Below are 19,619 nucleotides of genomic sequence, written 5' to 3' on the forward strand. Positions count from 1 at the left end.
TGTGTGTGTGTAGATTTTGAAGATACTAATCTAAAGGTAATTTTAAACTAATTTAATTCTAGACTCTAAACTGACTCTATGCTACTGTAATCTAACAAAAATAGCACATCTAATCTATACTAACTCGGGGTAAAATTCTTTCATTATGCGATCTAAAAAGATTTCATACAACAACTGGTAATAAAGATCATTCAACTATCATAAGAATATAAATCAATTAAGATGAACCATTCTGCATAAGAAGTTAGGCAAAACAGTTGTGAACAGCATATCGCATAATCAGTTATTCATATGTCAAGCACAAACAAATGATTCCACCGTACAAAAGTGCTAAATGGTAATCCAGACATTCATACATTAACATATAAACAAATCAGCTGTATATCACTCTAAGAATATGAGCAGAAATTAATCAAGAGATAAAAGTACCATTTATGACTGATTTTCACTCACAAACTTCAAGCAATAACGATTTATCTCTACTTACTTCTAACATCTACTAAGAGTACAGAAGTGCAACATCAGTAGCAGACATTAAAATGCAAACATAAATAAATCTTGATCCATCCATTCATCAAAAACCCGCTCCGAGGGTGCAAAAGTGCATGTTCTGAGGACACGTTTTTTGACAAATTTCCGGACCCTTCTCCAAATGCCATGAGAAGGGTTAAATACTACTAACTAACTAATCTTAATTACACAAATTTAGGGAACGGCTTCAAATGACCGCCCTTTTACTAAAGCAAATTTATTTCTAAAAATTGAATCTAATTTCTAACCGTTTCTGTATCTGCTCCTTAGTGTTGTAAGCAATGTGAGGTTCGCCTGGAAGGAGTCGACTGGTTGTCTTTTCCTTTTGCTCGGGCGATGAAAGTAGAAATAACAAAAGCTGGCACCTCTTTCTGACAAACTAGAAGATATTTTGAAAATCTTCCTCTGGCTGGGTGTTTTTTGCTGTGTGTATACTTAGTATAACCCAGATTTCTTTCAAACTGATTGTGCTGTTGCTATTTCGGTTTCCGGCCGTGTGAATGACTCAATGAGTTAGGGATTCCGTTGCCTGAACAATCTTACATATTGAAAATTGCTTCCATTCTTTGTTCCAGGCTTTTCTGAAGCATCATCCCTTTTCAGCATTTTTCTTTTTGCTTTACCCAATCTGAGCTTCAGGATCTTTTGCAAACATGCTGCTTTTGTGCGCCTTTGACTCTGAGTCTTGGATAGTCTATTTTCATCAGTGTCTGTGGAGTGATACTCTGGAATCCGCGGCTCTGTTGCATGCGGCATTCATTTGCGAAGGCATCTCCTCTCTGTTCTTCAAGTATTGGCGCTTTCCCCTTTTCCTTAGATGTTTCCTGCATATAGATTTATATCAGTTACTGCCTTACAGTTTACGCAAAGGAAAAGAGACATGACGAAAAGATTGACATGAAAGCTTTAAACTATAATGAATGCATAATCATGATGCTCATAATGACTTGACTCTTCGAAAAACGAAACACGATCATCTTTGGATACTCAGGCGTGCAATCATTAATTTCCATTAAGGTGCGCGCTCGATTTTGGGTTTACAGATCATGCCGAAGAAACTTTGCGATGAGTGGTTTCTACGATTCGTATCGCAGCAATTAATAGTTTCATTCGTCGCAGATCGCAAATCGCAAAATCGCAGTTTGTAGGATCGCAGATCGCAAATCGCAATATTGCAAATTTAATTTGCTCGTTGTGTGCTGCTTTTGCGACGTTTGCGATATGTGACGTCGCATATCGGCCATTGGCGATTCCTTTTTATTTTCTTTTAAGGGTGCTTTCAAAATATTCGATGCGATGAATTTCACATCGCTTTCTTTGCAGCTTATTTACGTGCATAGGAAAACTCTTCACTCTCTCTTTGCGATGAATTTAGCTTTTAGGGAGTTAAATACAAAAATTTGGATAAAAATATTTTTGGGATTTTTTGTTAAGGGTCCCCCTTTGCTTGATATTATTGCTAATACTAAACAAAGAGGGGGGTTGTTTGTGACCACAACAATGGCGATTCACTGTGAAGAACCAATTATCTCTGCTTTTCTATTGACATTTCCACTTCCGAAACAGAAAAAATTTCATATGTATAAATTTTGTTATGGACAGATAGAGTAGATTACCCCTCATCCTGTCATTGATACTTTGTTTCAACCCTTCTTTTATTCCAATTGTCTGCTTCCCTAGGCTTAGTTCTTGCATTCATACCAGACATTACTCGGTCCTTTTTAAAAGATAAAATAAGGTCTTCTCTGCGTACTGGCTTTAAAATATGCTCATTTGTCGTAGGAAGAGCCTCTGCTGCCTGCAAGCGTCCATAGCCTCAACAGGGTTACCATGTTATCCAGCAATGATCCTTTTTCCTGCTTGAGGTTATTTACAACATTTCAGAGAAAAATCCTTTTTGGCACTTTTTCCTTTTTTACTCTCTAAAGAACAATGTCTTGGTTTGGTGGCCAAATTATGACACAGTCATTCACTTGATTTACACTTTTGCTGAATAAGCTGGCTCGTGATGAGACCCCTTGTCTTTTGATTGCAACAATCTTGAGTCGTTGCCCTGTTTTGAGAGACAGTATTGGCAAAGTCAGCAAGTTATAATATCTGTGATCATGATAAGCCGGCTCGTGATGAGACCTCTTATTCTTTGAGATATAGTGTTTTCTCAGATTGTTTCTCTGAATGCTGTGGTTTCCTTTAGCAGGGAGGAAGTCATTGTTTTTCCTTAAGAAAGCTCTAGACGACAATAATAGAGTTTTCAAAATAACAGCTTTGCAGAGAATATTTATTTTATTATTGATGATACCTTTCATTGTGCTGGGATAAAACAATTTTTTACCAAAGGTTGCTTTCATCAAAGTCTTTTGAAAGGTTGAAACTGATATCATTATTCAGGCTAAAGTTAACTCTGTTTGTCAATAATAAAAATCATATTTTTCGAAAAGTTTTGCTATTTGTACAAGTGAAATCAAAATCTGATAGAGAGTTAGTGTGCTCTTTCATGAATCTTATTCAATGATCATTTACAACCGGTTTTATTTATAAGAAAGAGAAAAAAAAAAAAAAAACGAAATAAAAGAAACTAAAACTATCCTACAAAAATAGAAGAGTGATCTTCTATGGAAAATACATTTTAAGAATCTGTCCATTCACAGGCAAAGAATCTCTTCTACCTGCCAAATCCTGCAACACAAACGTCGATGGGCCTATGACTTCTACAATCTGAAAAGGACCAAGCCACAGCTTCTGAAATTTCGTATGTTTTCCCTTTTCTTCATGAGCCTTATCCCATTTCAAAACTAAATCTCCCATCTGAAAGTTCTTTCTGGTTATGATGGCTGATTCAAAAGAGGATTTTATTAGCGCTTGGTGGTGAGCATGGGTTTTCTTAGCTTGTTCTCGGCGTTCTTCTAGTTTGATTATTTCCATTTGTCTTAATTGCAAAGAGGAAGTAGATACTTCATCGATGTGTTGTACTAAAGACAAAGAGGGAATGACTAAGTGAGTTGGAAGAACCACTTCTTTCCCATAAACTAAATTAAAAGGAGAAGTGCCGATTGAAGCTTTCTTCGTGATTCTATCTGCCCATAAAGCATTTACCAGCGCTTTGTGCCAATTCTTTTGGTTTTGGTCGACTGTTCTTTTGATAATCCTGATTAGGTTTTTGTTTGTTGATTCAGCCAACCCATTACCTTGTGGATAGTAATTAGCAAAATATTTCAATTTGAACCCTCTTTTTAATGCAAACTCAGTCATTGCATTTCCAGAAAAGTATGATGCATTATCAAACATTAAGGCCGTTGGCAATCCAAACCTAGTGATGATAAATTGATCTATGAATTCAATAATGTTTTCAGAATTAACTGTCTTGAGAGGAACTGCTTCTACCCATTTAGTAAAATAATCTGTTGCCGTGAGGATATACCTATGCTGCTTAGAAGAGTGAGGAACGATCTCACCTATTATGTCCAAGCCCCATTGGCTGAATGGTTGCTCGATGTTGACCGGCTGTAGTGGCATGGACGATTTCCTTTGTTTCCCTGCAGCAGTCTGGCAGATTTGGCATTTCTTTACGTAATTGTATGAGTCTTTGAACAGTGTGGGCCAATAATATCCTGCACGTAAGATCTTATGCGCAGTAGTCTCTCCAGCATAGTGTCCACCTGCTTGTCCATCGTGGAGTTCCTGCAAAACCTTTTCGGCTTCAGTTTTCTCAAGACACCTAAGAAGTACAGAATTGTAATTCGTTTTAAACAGAACATCATTTATGAGCTGGTATTGTTTAGCTTTCAATCTTAGAGCTCTTTTCTTGGTGTGATCCAAGTGCGATGGAGCATACTCGTTCTTAAGATAATAAATGGTGTCCGCATATAATGATTCTGCATCGTTTAGGCTTACCTCATACGTGTGTACCTCTTCAGATGAGTTCTCAGGAATTTGCGATGCTCCAGCTAACATCTTGCAGAAGCCTTGACCCCTTACGATGTTTGCTGGTTTGATCTCAAGATCATATTCTTGTAGAGTGGTAATCCAATTTGCTCTCTTTTCGCCCACATCCTTTTGTACCAAAAGGTTTCTTACCGCTGGAAATGGTACTACGACTTTGGTATGGGCTTTAAGTAAGAAAGGTCTGAAATATTTGATCGCTTTGAAAACAACATAAGCCTGTTTCTCCACGTCTGAGTAATTGAGTTCAGCACCTTGTAAGTTCGAGCTAAAGAATGCGATTGTAGCTTCTGCCTTCTCTTGATTTACTTGAGTCAAAATCGCGGCATAAGATTTCTCTGAGGCAAAGGTGTATAAGATGAAAGATTCTGAAAAATTTGGGGTAGCTAAAGATGGAGCGTTGATGATAGCTTGTTTGATCAAGTTGAATGCTTCGTGCTCATCTATGCCCCATTTAAAATTTGAATTCTTTTTTATCATATTTTGTAAAGGAGAAATAATACGTGAAAAATCGGGGACAAACCTTTTTACAAAATTGATTTGTCCAAGGAAAGATTGCATGGCCTTTTTGTTATGGGGTATGGATATTTCGGAAATTTCTTTGATTCTGTCAGGTTCAATGTGAATACCAGATTTCGACACTATGAATCCGAGTAATTTCCCTTCACTTAATGCGAAAAAAGATTTCTTTGGGTTAAGTGAAATTCCATACCTTAAGCATCTTTGAAAGATCTGTTTCAAATCTTTGAGATGGTCGCTTCGCTTCTTGGAGTACACTATTATATCATCCAGGTAAATCACTACCGATTTATTGACTAAACCTTTAAATGCGATGTCCATAGCTCTCTGAAAGGTAGCGCCGGCATTGATCAGACCAAATGGCATCTTCCGATATGCGTATGTGCCCCACTTGGTTTGGAATGTGGTTTTCAACTGATCATCGGGATGTACCAGCACTTGATTGTATCCTGAAAATCCATCCAGGAAAGACATTAATTCTGAGCCCGCTACTGCCTGTAGTATTTGCTCCATAGGTGGGAGGGGAAAATTGTCTTTCTGACAGGCTTTGTTGAGATTCCGGAAATCAATACAGATTCTAATATCTCCGTTTTTCTTCCTAACAGGCACCATATTGGATACCCATTTGGAGTGTCTGACGGGGAAAATTATTCTGGCTCTCAACAATTTATTTAGCTCAGTCTTTATCTGATTTTCTAAGTTGGGGTGGATTTTTCTGAGCTTCTGCTGGACAGGTTTTTCATTGTCAATCATAGGGATAGTGTGTTGAATGATAGAAGTGTTGTATGTTTTCAGCTCATCGTAATTCCATGCAAAAACGTTTTTGTATTGTCTCAGAAGACGGATATACGCTGATTTTTCTTCAAGGGCTAGGCCGTGGCCTAGATTAACATTTTGCGGCTTCTGATCGGTTCCTAGGTTCACTAATTCATAGTTCAGAGTTGAACTGTAGAGTTTAGAATTGGCAGACATTTTAAACCAACTTTTCAAATCATATAAATCTTCTAACTTAACCACCAATTTAGGTATAGCGTTATCAGTGCTATTTTGCTGAATTTGGTGATCATGATGGTCTTCGTCAATTATTTGATTTGAGTAGGATCCTTCAGAAGTGAGGAAATTTACAATGTCTGGATCGTCATTGAATACTCTCCAGTTAGTGATGTTGTCAGGGATGGATAGTTTAAAGATTAATTCTATTGAAAACCTATCGGGACTAAAATCTTCGGAGGGAATCAGTGTAGAGGCTACGTTAGCTAACAGGTCTGTGCTCGCATTTTGGAGTCTTGGGATTGATGAAATATTGAATGCTATGAAATGCGAAGTCAGATCTTGTACTAAAGATTGATAGTGCTTTAAATGACTTGACAGGCAATGTATGGTGTTACGTACCTATTTGACGATAATTTCGGAATCTCCAAAGACTTGAAGATACTTAACATTCAAGCCGATTGCTTTGTATAGGCCTTGCACCAAGGCTTCGTATTCCGCTGTATTGTTTGTGCAATCGAACTCAAGTCTGCATGTAAGCATGGTCTTGTTACCATCTGGGTTAACCAGAACGCATCCTGCTCCTGCCCCCTCACTAGATTTAGAGCCATCAAAATATAATTTCCAAAATAAAGATGTATTTACAGAACTATCTAAAAAATTAAAACACTTTGAATCATCAGTTTGGGAAAAAATTTCAACTTGGGACACAACTGAATTTTCTAAGTAAGGTGAAGTGTGAGCATTGAAATTGCCGAGGAAAGAATCTACCGAGTAATTGCCTATGATATTGTTGTTGTATGCTATTGCTTCGTTCTCTCCTTCCAATTATATCACTATGTACTTTTGGTGCAATTCTCGTTCAACCTTTATTTGATTGGGTTTGCCATTGTAGGGTAACCACATGTGCGACCAGTCGGTTGAGAAATATCCATGGAGTTTCTCGGACCAATCCCTGCTAAGAATTAAACCATAGAATTCAGGGATATCAGCTACTAGAATGTCGATAACCTGACATACTTTCGGGTTAGACGACAATCTTATGGTCACCTGGTTAAGTTCACCAATCACTTCGACTTGAGATCGATCAAGTTGAACTATGCGCACTGCAGATTTCTGAGGTTGAACATTCAATTTGGCACATATTTGTCTGGGTAGAATATTCGTTGAAGCACCAGAATCAATCAGGCAATTGTGCACGTTTTTATTGAAAATTTCATAAGTGAGGAGAAAAGGAGGAGTATGGGATCTTGACCTTCCTCCAATCAAGGCAATGTCATTCGGATCAATCTTATTGATCATGTTGGTTGGAGGTCTTCCCATGTTGTGGGAAGCTACAACTGTAGGTAAAGATGTAGTAGGCACGGCATGTAATTCTTTCATCATTATTTTCTGTTGATGTTTCAGTTTGCTCAATTCGTAAAGAGTGATATTAGCCCTAGTCTTTTTCATGTCATCGATAATGTTATACTCCATTTCATCCGACACTACCAGTGTTCTTGATGGAGGTGCTTGATCTGATTGGACTAGGCTAAATTGGGTCGCTCTAGCGGTTGTTTTCTTTGTTGCGAGCTTATCTTTTGTTGCAGGGCTTGCGCCCTTCTGTTTAGGGGTAGTTTCGGGAGGATCAAGTTGATTTTTGCTTCGTGTGCTAACCAGAAATGCTTCTTGATCCTCTTCTTGTGGGAGGATGAAATCCCACATTCCTTGTAGTTCCACAACTTCTTCATCATCGGTCTTCCCTTCAGTGGTATTCTCTTCTTCTTCTTCTTCTTCAGATTCGACGTTTGAGACGGCATTGGGTGGTTTCACCTCCATGGTAAGGTTTCTTTTAAAAGATATGTAGGGCTTTTTTGAAGAAGTTTCTGCTACTTGCTTTCTTATGTCAATCATCTCGTTGGACATGGCCTTCAACACCTTTTGTAATCCTTCCATATTGAAAGGATCTTTCATTTGCTTCTTCTTGGTGTCTTCTTTTAAAGAGATCTTCTTAGATTTGCGTTCTTCTATTGCAGATCTCTTTTCTAGGGCGACTACGCATTTTTCCACTGCTAACGCCTCAGTTAAGTTTTCAACTAAGGTCGTCTTGTTTTCCCTATCTACGAAGATAGCCAAGTTAGATGGTAAGGCCGTGATGTACCATTCACATCTTACTTCCTCGCTGGGTTGAGAAGCAGCGGGAATCTTGTTGAGGATCTTATTGAACCGTAAATTGAAATCTTTAATGGGTTCTCTAGCCTCAACTTTAAGATTAGATAGGTCATTGATCAATGTCGCTGTTGATCTGTCATCGCCAAACTTGGTGAGGAATTGACTTTGAAAAATGTCCCAACTTGTGATGGACCCAGAAGGTAACGAAAAGTACCATGACCCGACTGTTCCTTGCATTGTGTAAGGAAAAAGTCGGACGACAGCATCTTCGTTGGTAACTCCGTTGAGATTAACAGAAAGCATGAAATTATTGATATGCTCTTCAGCTAGCATGCCTGTTTCTGGATTGAATTTAGGTAGCCACTTCTCAGGATGGGCCGGTATTGGGCTCAGGGGTGGAGGCATTAAAACCGCCCCAGGATTGTTCCATGGAGACTGGGCCATCGTTGAGCCGCTAGTTAATGAGAGTGTAGAAGACGGTCCCTGATGCTGAGAAGATGAAGGTATTATGATCTTTGATGATTGAAGAGGAAGTGTGGAAGATGGATGAGTGATTTGGGATGAGGATGTGGGTGGTTGACTTCGCGGTGAGGGTGTTGAAATGGACGAAGTGGATGAAAGAGTCTCACGGTCAGACTCTGGTGGTGCTTTCCTTGCTCTTTTCCTAGTAGGGAGAGGGAGTTCACTTGGTTGAATACCAATTTTTTCACTCTTCAATCTGGTCAGAGGGTGAGCAGGATTGTACTGCGAAGTCACGCTACTGTTAGATTTATCAGACCTATGAGAAAAAATAGAGAATCCCTGGAGTTTACGAATCAAAGTTTGAATTTCAGGGGGTTCAATAATGAGTTGGTCTGATATATTGGAGTAGGTAGCAGCGGTGGATACTCGAGCGACTTCTAACTCCGGGTTTAACCATAGTGGAGAAGTCGGGGGAGTTGATGAGGGTGATTTACTCTCAGAATGGCATTTAGATTTTGACTTAGTTGCCATTCATAGTTCGGGCCCTCCTTCTAGCGCCAAATATGTTGAGGGCCCCGAAATCGGGTCAACAACAAGGGGGATACCCACCTGGTCGGGAACCTGGTTGGCGGCTCCTTGCCCGTTTGGTGTAGCGGGTCCGACTGGGGATGATGGGACCAGCTTCCCAATCTAAAAGATGTGTGTGTGTGTGTGTGTAAATTTTGAAGATACTAATCTAAAGGTAATTTTAAACTAATTTAATTCTAGACTCTAAACTGACTCTATGCTACTGTAATCTAACAAAAACAGCACATCTAATCTATACTAACTCAGGGTAAAATTCTTTCATTATGCGATCTAAAAAGATTTCATACAACAACTGGTAATAAAGATCATTCAACTATCATAAGAATATAAATCAATTAAGATGAACCATTCTGCATAAGAAGTTAGGCAAAACAGTTGTGAACAGCATATCGCATAATCAGTTATTCATATGTCAAGCACAAACAAATTATTCCACCGTACAAAAGTGCCAAATGGTAATCCAGACATTCATACATTAACATATAAACAAATCAGCTGTATATCACTCTAAGAATATGAGCAGAAATTAATCAAGAGATAAAAGTACCATTTATGACTGATTTTCACTCACAAACTTCAAGCAATAATGATTTATCTCTACTTACTTCTAACATATACTAAGAGTACAGAAGTGCAACATCAGTAGCAGACATTAAAATGCAAACATAAATAAATCTCGATCCATCCATTCATCAAAAACCCCCTCCGAGGGTGCAAAAGTGCATGTTCTGAGGACAAGTTTTTTGACAAATTTCCAGACCCTTCTCCAAATGCCATGAGAAGGGTTAAATACTACTAACTAACTAATCTTAATTACACAAATTTAGAAAACGGCTTCAAATGACCGCCCTTTTACTAAAGCAAATTTATTTCTAAAAATTGAATCTAATTTCTAATCGTTTATGTATCTGCTCCTTAGTGCTGTAAGAAATGTGAGGTTCGCCTGGAAGGAGTCGGCTGGTTGTCTTTTCCTTTTGCTCAGGCGATGAAAGTAGAAATAACAAAAGCTGGCACGTCTTTCTGACAAACTAGAAGATATTTTGAAAATCTTCCTCTGGCTGGGTGTTTTTTGCTGTGTGTATACTTAGTATAACCCAGATTTTGGATTTTAGAGATCTGTGGCTTGTGTCATTTTTATTGATCGGAGAATCCACAGTTTCAACATCTTTATACCAACGTTTCAAATCCCAAGTGGGATCCATCATCAGGGTTGAAGAATGATGATACAAGAAGAGCAGAAAACTTTTAATAAATACTAATGAGGAGGAATAATAATAGAGAACATAGAGTCGGCTTGGGAATTTTTAATTTTATTTTATATATTTTTATTTTATTTTATATATTTATATATTTATATATTTTATTTATATTTTATTCTTATTAATTATTATAAATAATTAATTTTTATAATAAATATTTAATTAATATTAATAATATTGTTGTTATACATGTAAATCATTATAAATAATTAATATGTTTACAATAAATTAATTATTAAACCTAATGATCATAATCATAATTTCTGTTATTCATATTAGTTACTAATTCCTTAAACAAAGATGATATTAATAATTAAAATATTAATTAATCAAATTAAACAAAGATTTCTTTCAAACTGATTGTGTTGTTGCTATTTCGGTTTCCAGCCGTGTGAATGACTCAATGAGTTAGGGATTTCGTTGCCTGAACAATCTTACGTATTGAAAATTGCTTCCATTCTTTGTTCCAGGATTTTCTGAAGCATCATCCCTTTTTAGCGTTTTTCTTTTTGCTTTACCCAATCTGAGCTTCAGGATCTTTTGCAAACATGCTGCTTTTGTGCGCCTTTGACTCTGAGTCTTGGATAGTTTATTTTCATCAGTGTCTATGGAGTGATACTCTGGAATCCGCGGCTCTGTTGCATGCGGCATTCATTTGCGAAGACATCTCCTCTCTATTCTTCAAGTATTGGCACTTTCCCCTTTTCCTTAGATGTTTCCTGCATATAGATTTATATCAGTTACTGCCTTACAGTTTACGCAAAGGAAAAGAGACATGACGAAAAGATTGACATGAAAGCTTTAAACTCTAATGAATGCATAATCATGACACTCATAACGACTTGACTCTTCGAAAAACGCAACACGATCATCTTTGGATACTCAGGCGTGCAATCATTAATTTCCCTTAAGGTGCGCGCTCGATTTTGGGTTTACAGATCATGCCGAAGAAACTTTGCGATGAGTGGTTTCTGCGATTTGTATCGCAGCAATTAATAGTTTCATTCGTCGCAGATCGCAAAATCGCAGTTTGTAGGATCGCAGATCGAAAATCGCAATATCACAATTTTCATTTGCTTGTTGTGTGCTGCTTTTGCGCCGTTTGCGATATGCGACGTCGCATATCGGCCGTCGGCGATTCCTTTTTATTTTCTTTTAATGGTGCTTTCAAAATATGCGATGCGATGAATTTCGCATCGCTTTCTTTGCAGCTTATTTATGTGTATAGGAAAACTCTTCACTCTCTCTCTGTGATGAATTTAACTTTTAGGGAGTTAAATACAAAAATTTGGATAAAAATATTTTTGGGATTTTTTGTTAAGGGTCCCCCTTTGCTTGATATTATTGCTAATACTAAACAAAGAGGGGGGTTGTTGGTGACCACAACACCTAGTCAACAGATCACCTTCATCAACGTTGGAGGATAAGACTCCACAAGAGGTGTGGACTGGTAAGAAACCCTATCTTTCACATGTGAGGGTATTTGGATGTGATGCATATTTACATGTTCCAAAGGAGAAACAAACCAAGTTGGATAGTAAATCTGAAAATTTCATTTTTATTGGATATAATGATGGTTTAAAGGTCTATAAGCTTTGGAACCTAGTAACAATGAAGGTTGTGTAGAACCAAGATGTGGTGTTCAGAGAGGTGAAAGATGTTATTAAACATGAAGTCCAACCAAAGGAACTTGAGAAGATAGAGTTTGAGCTAAAGGAGGAAGAATCATACTCTACAACAAAGGAGGAATCAGAAGATGAAGAGCCACAAAATCCATGTGTTAGAAGATCAGTTCAAGAAAGAAGGAAGCCAGAAAGGTATAGTGCATCTACTTTCTGCTCAAATTTTGCTTTATTTATTACTGATGATGATCCCAAAACTGTGAAGGAAGCAATAGATTAGAGGATGGAAAACTCTGGAAAGTGGGTGTAGTTGATGAAATGGCATATTTGCACAAAAATGAGGCTTGGGATCTGGTGGAGTTGTCGGTGGGAAGGAAACCCATTGGCAGGAAATTGGTGTTCAAGGAGAAGACAAATGTAGAAGGAAAGGTGGAGAAATACAAAGCCCGGTTGGTAGCAAAATGTTATTCCTAGGTGCCAGGAATTGATTTTGGTGATATTTTTTCTCCTATTGCCAAGCTAATTTCTATTAGATTACTTTTATCTGTTGCTTCTACTTTTGATTTTGAGGTAGAAGAGATGGATGTGAAGACAACATTTCTTCATAGGGATCTGGAAGAGGAGATCTACATGAAGCAACCTGAAGGCTTTGTAGTGAAGGGTAAGAAAGAACTGGTATGCAAGTTAAAGAAGTATCTGTATGGGTTAAAATAGTCACCAAGGATGTGGTATCAGAAATTTGATACATTTATATGGGGACTTAGCTTCACCAGAAGTAAAGCAGATCACTGTGTGTATTTAAAATTAATTGGTGACCATGTTATTTATCTGGGCTTGTATGTGGATGATATGTTTCTGGTTGGAAATGACAAAGAAATTATCGAGGATTTGAATACCCAATTGTCCTCCAAATTCGACATGAAAGATCTTGGTGCTGTAAACTATATTTTGGGCATGGAAATTAAAACGGATCAGACAAAGAGGAAGCTTTGGTTAAACTAGAGGAAGTACTTTGAGACAATATTGCAACGGTTTAATATGCAGTCAGTAGCCTGATGTATGTGATGGTCTGTACCAGACTAGACATTGCACATGCAATGGGAGTATTCAGTAGGTTTATGTCAAAACCAGGGAAGGAGCACTAGACAGTAATGAAGCGGGTTTTCAAGAATTTGCGTGGCACTAGTGATTATGGTTTGTGCTACCAAGGAAGACCAGGATTGGATAGAGTATTGGATATTCATGGCTTTGTTGATGCAGACTGGGATGGAGATCTAGATCTGAGAAGATATACAAGTGGGTATGTGTTTAACCTATTTGGAGGTGCAGTCAGTTGGATGAGTAAGAAACAATCTATAGTGGCACTATCAACTACAAAGGTAGAATACATGGTAGCCACTCATGCAAGCAAGGAAGCAGTTTGGTTGTAGAGATTGTGTTCAAGTATGGGGTTAGTACAGGGAGCTATAAGGATAGGTTGTGATAGCCAAAGTGCAATTTTCTTGGAAAAGAACTGTGCATGTCATTCCAAGACAAAGCACATTGATGTTCAGTATCATTTTGTGAGGGATATGATAGAAGACAAAAAGGTGTTGCTGGTAAAGGTGGACACTTTGAAGAATACTGTAGATGCATTGACAAAATATGTGAGCTCTGAGAAGTTCACTTGGTGTAGAGAAACAATGGGCATTGTAGGGCTGGATAAATGAATAAGTTCTCTTGTGGCCCCCTATGGAGAGAAAACAACAAGTGGGAGAATGTTGGGTTCTGTTATATTCTTTCCATGACTAGCCCACGTAGTTAACTGGGGGGTTAGAAGGGGGGTGGAGCCCCCCTTCGTTGCGTCGATTGCATAGCGGGGGGAGTCATAGGGGGTTTGAGGGGTGCAGGTAACCCCACTCTATGGGGTTTGGGAAAGCGCCCTGAAAAATTTTGGTTTTGGACCATAAGTTAGGTTGGGTGGACCTACCTATGGTTTTGTGCATGATTTTCGCACATGGTTTTCGACATGATGGTTTTCGGTCCATGGTTTTAGACACGATGGTTTTCGGTCCATGGTATTGGATGCTTCGGCATGTATAAATATGTATCGTAACATTGAAAGGAACATAATGAAAAATCAAGTTGGTAGTCCCAGTTTTTGGATCCAGGGAAAAATCTCTGTGTATATGTGTTTTATGTGTTATGCTCTGCATTGTTTATTTTCTGTGTTTTAGAATTTGCATGCAGGTAATTTCTGTACGAGTTTAAAACCTACACATTTAGTGGCTGGAGACTGAGGCATGCGAACTCCAGCAACAATATGACAACATTAGAGGGACTGCACAGACAATAGTCCTTACTAAGTGGCTTGCAAGGATGCAGTAGGCCAAGGATTTAAAAGGGCAGGTGGACGTGGCACGCCACAAAGAAGCAGTTCTAAAAGTGCCCATCCAGCCATGGATTGATGAAGCCTTCACAATCATGATGGATATTGAAGGAAAGCTTGCGTAGATGCAAGGAATGCAAGCACAGATGCAGCGCAACACGCTTGAAATAGAGGGTTCAAAAGCAAGAATGCAGTAGGTTTAGCAAGGAGCAGCTTAGTGCTCTGCTAACATTCAGGCCGTTCGGGACCAGCTAGAGGGACTCCGTGCCAATATCCCTGCACCAACAGATTGACTCGAGGATGAGTCACGATGTTTGTGTTGGGGGCCTGTTGGGCATGGAATCCGCCCCCCACAAAATGTTTTGGGGCTCAAAGCCAAATTTTTGAGTATTATTATTGTAAAGATTCCGTGAATTGCAGGCGTGAAGCGCAAACTATATGTCAGAGTCATAGGATTTTTTGCCCTAATTTCTGAATGTAGTATCGGCCTACCCAAGCTCCGTGCACCACGGGATTGTATAAATAAGAGTGAGTCTCTAAGTTGTAAAGATAATTAGAGATACATGGAAATGAATGGAATCTAGAAGATAGTGAGCATAGAGTAAAGGTCTAAGTGCTTTGGGTCGTAGTAGTAGGAAGAGGCTCTGCAGCTGAGTGCGCAGAGGCCTAGTAGAGTCTGCAGCTAAGTGCGTGGACCCTTGCAACTGAGTGCGTAGGGTGGAGTCAAGTATGTAACCAAGGAAGTAGAATAATAAAGATAAGTTTGATTCCAAATTTTGTGTATCTGTTCTTGTGCTATTTCCTGTTTAATTAGATTGTTTTCCTTATCGCGCGCACTTATATGAACACCGAACATTGTTAAATATAACTAGACACATATTGATAAGCTAAGTGATCGACTAATATCGGGTTAATAGTAAGGAATTGGGTAATAACACGGATTGGGCCCCGAGTAGGGCTACGCGAAGACAACATCGCAGGCCGCAAAGTACTGATAGGTGCACGTAGTGACGTGCGTGCAGGGTCAAACCGCAGACCACCGAAAATCATCAGACATCTCTAGGGTGTGGAAACCTGGTTCTAGCACCCTCCCATACTACTTCGGGTGAGACCTCAGCCTGCGCTCCATGGACTGTTGCCGAAAGGGCCATTAGTACCGAGATTTGTTTGGCTAAATCACCTCTGAACCTGGGTTAGGCCCCTACAAGCCAACAGTTCTTGAGTTGTTGTATTAGTTTAAGAGTCCACTGCTTCGGTTTGTCTCCTTTAAAAAAGTCTTTTCTCTCAGTCAACCTTGATATCCACTCGTGTAGCTCCACATGGAATGAGCCGAAGAATATTTCGTATTGATATTCAAAAATATTCTTTTCCAACCACCTCCTAGCTGCAAAACAAGGGTTTCTATTCGTTTTTGCTTCAAATTCTCATTCCTTCTGCTCCACCCAATCTTGAATTCCTTTCTTCGATGGATTCCACATAAACATCCCTCAAACAGATCCGGATCCCAACAATGGAACCATTTGTTGGATTAGGTTGGGCTGGCCCAAGTTTGTACTTTACTGTGCACCAACAAAACTCTCAATCATTGGCCCTTTTGGTAACGACTCGTAAGCGAGTAGTAGTCTCACCTAAAGTGACTATGGGAGGTTGTAGAACCAGGTTTCTGCAACCTGAGGGATGTTGCAATGTGGCACTTTTTCATTTTATTTATGATTTAATACTTATAAACTACTTCGCACTTATATATTACTTCGCGGAATTACATTCATTACTTAAACATTCATAAACTTCACAGTACTGAAATAAAGTGTAGGTAATAAGAAAATCAACACATGAAGGCACATATTTGACCATGGTTCATCCTAATGTAGTCCCTAATGTGGGACTACATCCACAAGAAATTTTGCTTACAATATATAATTTGTATAACAAATAGTTCTTGATCTGCGCACTCAGCTGTATACTTAGGCCTTCGCGTATTCAGCTATAGACTTAGGCCTTTCCGCACTAAGTTGTAGAGCCTTTCCCTCACCACAAAACCCAACCACAAAGATTCAACCATTCAATACATGATATGATCCTAAGATGATCCTCTTCTTTATTATTGATCCTTATATATACTATTACATTGACGGATTACATTTCTACATTACCATGGACCTAATACCATGGTTTCCAAAATACAAGGGACTATGGTCCAAAACCATCAAATTTTACAATATTTTATGTTTTTTACAAAAAGGGAGGGGCTTCATCGTGAATCCCCTGTGCTACACGGTGAATTTACTACATGGTCTTTGTTGTGCTCTGTTTCTCTGTTGTGAAGTCTTCTTCATACACCACCGCATCTTTTCTATTTCACACTCTACAAAGATTAGTTTTCTTGCCCAAAATTTAGCCAAGTTGGGTTGCGCCCAACAAGGTGTTAAGAAGAAAGTTCATCACTGAGTAAAATCTTCTGCAATTGAGTTTAATGGTATGCCTACATCATCACATCTAAATGTGTTTCCATTGGGATCATATGGTAGGCTTTTGGGTATGAATTGGATGTACCTTCAGAAGACCAAAGTAGACTATTATGAAAAGGATATTGATTCCCTATATGATAATGGGAAAAAGAGAATATTGTAGGGAAAGAAGAAGACTACATCAGTGAGGATGGTTACAACTATGCAAGTATTGTAAGAAAGTTGCATGAAAACAAGTGGAATTATGTGACTCATGATCTTGAGTTGGAAGCTATCATTCATGCATTGAAGATGTGGAGACTTATCTTCTTGACAAGAGGTTCGTCTTGATAAGTGATCACAGTGGGTTGAGGTACTTTTTTACCAACCCAATCTAAATTATAGGTAAGCTAGATGGTTGGATACCCTCAGTGAGTTTGACTTTGAGATCAAATACATCAAGGGTAAGGAGAACAAGGTTGTAGACACTCTCAGTAGGAGAGTGCAGGTGAATCATATTTCAGTTGTGAGATCTTATGGGATGGATTTGTAGGAGCATATCTTATAGGTAGGGCAGCATGATGACATGTACCAGCGATTGAATCAGAGATTATACTAGGGTGAAGGTGATAGAGATGAGTAGTATCACATCACGACAGATGGCTTGGTCAGATTCAAGAACAAAATTTATGTGTTAGATAGTAGTGAGATCAAGAAGCTTATTTTGAGCGAGTTTCATGTCAAGTCGTATTCAAATCACTCGAGATATCAAAATACTTTGATAGCAGTTAAGAAGTTCTATCATTGTTTGAACTTGAAGGAGAGGTGGCTGAGTGTTTTACTACATACTTAATTATCAATATGTGAAAGTAGATTGTAAGCACCTGTTGATGGCCTGAAATAACCATTCAAAATTAGAAGGGAGACCACCCGGTCGAGAACTTAAAGTAGCTCCTTTCCATTTGGAATGGTGGTTCCAACTGGTTAAACTAGGTCGAGTTACCTTCTCTCTATCTCTGCCAGCTTAAACTATGTCTTTTATTTACCAATAGAGAAGAGGAACTAGATCATCCATGTTGTTGAGCTCAGGCAAGAAACAAATCCTTAAGCTGATCTAGGGCTTAGCCAAACTACAAATAAAGTTTTCCTCTTTGATAAGAGGACTTCCTTGAAATATAATGATTAATTTAATTTCAAAATAATCCTAGAATGAAAGAAAAAGGAAAGAAATCCTAAGCATATCTCTATTAGGAATATGTAGATCTAACCCAACTGAGAGAAAATTAAATAAATGATTGGGATTTTAAAATGTCTAGTTTTATGTGAATATGTGGCTAATGAAATAGTTCTTCTAGTTGATATTGTAATTACCAAAACATGCTCTGTTCAGAGACATATAAATGGTGAATGATTGGATAATAACATTAGGAAATAGTTCTCTTAATGTCGATGGTAACTAAATCAAATTTAGATAGCATATTTCTGAGAAAATAATTACTCAGAAATATGATTTTAGTATATGAGAAAAAGAGAAAATTAATAACAGGTCTATGAATCTAATGAACTAGATAGCTAATTCAAAATATCTTCAACTTCACATTAAACAATAGTTCTCAGCATTAAAAACATTTTACATGGATATGTCATTAAAAATATGAAATTTTCATTTAAAAAATAATAGTATTTAAAAGAAAAACTGATTAAAACCTGGTCTCTTACTTTTTTCCTTGATTTGATCTCCAACAATCTCTCTCAAATCATAAGCCTCACCATTAAAGGAAAGAGTTGCAATAGTGCAAGCTCTGCTCCCAGTGCAAAGTCTATAATTGAAAAAGATAAATCCCAATAACCCATATTTGCATTTTCTCCCCTTATCTACAACTAAAAATGCCTTACAATAGTGCTTCAAAATTCCTTAGGTGAAGAGAAGAGGAACCCTCTAATAATATTCTCTAAAATCCCTATTTATAATTACAAATGAAATTCAAAATGAGAGAATTGTTTGGAATAAATTTGCTCCAACAAATGGATTGACCAAAATTATTTATCCTCTCTTCTTGGAGAAATTCCATTGATCCAAATCTTCTCTTCCTCATCTCTTGAACTATTCTCCTACCAAAACCAATCAAAATTAAATTCAAATCAAAATCAAAATAAAAAATACCAAACCTTGAAAACAAACATCTCCAATCAAAATTTAATTAAATAAATAAATAAATAGAAATCTGGGCTTCCCATTGATCCTTGGTGTTATCACTCCTCTGAATCTCCAAGGCTGAGGAAGAGTCCAGCTGAGGTAACCACCGGCCAATCTTTTGACTTGGTAGTAGCTCAAGGGGTTGTTTGATTTGATTTGATTGGGATAGTCACTGGATGAGTGAATTAGGTTGGAAAATGAACTAGGTTAGGGCAAGAGAGAATCAAAATCACATACATATGATGGGGTAAGGTATGCAAGTTACTTTAACACTTGGTATTACAGTGATGAGATGGTTTAGACTAGTGAGGTGCTAAAAAGAGCATGAGGATCATGAATTCCTTTTAAATTGAAGAAATGAAATAATCTATGATGATTTTCCCAAAACATAGCATACAAGATGAATTCTTCTTATCACAGCTTGAAAATCAAACATATTTAAAGTGAAATGGATCATGAAAGGTAACAAACATTCATACATATGTAACTGAACAAGAAACAATGTCAAAATACCATGCCATAGGAATCCCACCAAAATAGTTGCAA

The sequence above is a fragment of the Pinus tabuliformis genome, chromosome 3_1 (genome assembly GCF_031772625.1).
Source record: "Pinus tabuliformis cultivar Carrire ecotype Pingquan chromosome 3_1, CPIR1, whole genome shotgun sequence".
NCBI classification, from domain to species: Eukaryota; Viridiplantae; Streptophyta; class Pinopsida; order Pinales; family Pinaceae; genus Pinus; species Pinus tabuliformis.